The sequence below is a fragment of the Pygoscelis adeliae genome, unplaced genomic scaffold (assembly GCF_000699105.1).
Source record: "Pygoscelis adeliae isolate BGI_AS28 unplaced genomic scaffold, ASM69910v1 Scaffold407, whole genome shotgun sequence".
Lineage (NCBI taxonomy): Eukaryota > Metazoa > Chordata > Aves > Sphenisciformes > Spheniscidae > Pygoscelis > Pygoscelis adeliae.
In genome coordinates this window covers 742,310-743,106 of record NW_008825251.1, presented here as the reverse complement: position 1 = coordinate 743,106, position 797 = coordinate 742,310, and positions in this window count along the sequence as shown.

The following is a 797-nucleotide window of genomic DNA, read 5'->3' as shown; positions in this document are numbered from 1 at the left end:
GGGCGACACTGGAGGGTGAGTGGGGGCTGGGAGGCACCGAGAGGCACATGGAGGGGTCGTGAGGGGACTTGAAAGCAAACACAGGGGTCAGGAGGGAAAACAAGTGGCCCTGGGGCACACCAAAAAGCAAACAGACGCTTCTGGGGCACGCTGAAACCCACTCCAATTTTAGGAAATGCCAGCTGTGCACAGTTCAACCCGACAGCAGTGTCAAAGAAAATAAGAAGGTGAACAGCTGGGGCTATCTGGGGGCTATCCATTTTACAACCCCTCCTCTTCCCACAAAGCAGAAAATAATTTGCCCATCGGGAGGGAGACGATGCTGACGGGAGGCGGCAGGACTGAGCCGAGGGGCCGTGGGCAGCAGCTCCGTTCTGTTTCCAGCAGCTGAATTTGTTCCTATGACTGTGCCCAGGGCCCCCACCCCCGGCCACCCACCAGCCCCCCCAGGCTGGCTCCAGCTGGGTCTCCCAGGGGAGCAGGGCCCAAAGTTGGACTCAGAAGTGGTCCTGAGAAGAGGTAACGGTGCGAGCACTGGGGGCAGAGGAAGAGCACGGGCCAGGGGCATGGGCTCTGGCCTGAACAGGGGCAGGGGCAGAGGCAGGGACAGGGCAGGGGCAAGGGCAAGGGCAGGAGCCGAGGCAGGGGATGAGGCAGGGGCACAAGAGGGCCGGGGCAGGGACAAGGACAGTGCAGGGGAAGGGGCAAGGGGCAGGAGCAAGGGCAGGGAAAGGGCAAGGGCAGAGGCAGGGACAGAAACGGGGTGGGGGCGTGAGCGGGGGCGGGGCAGTGCAGGG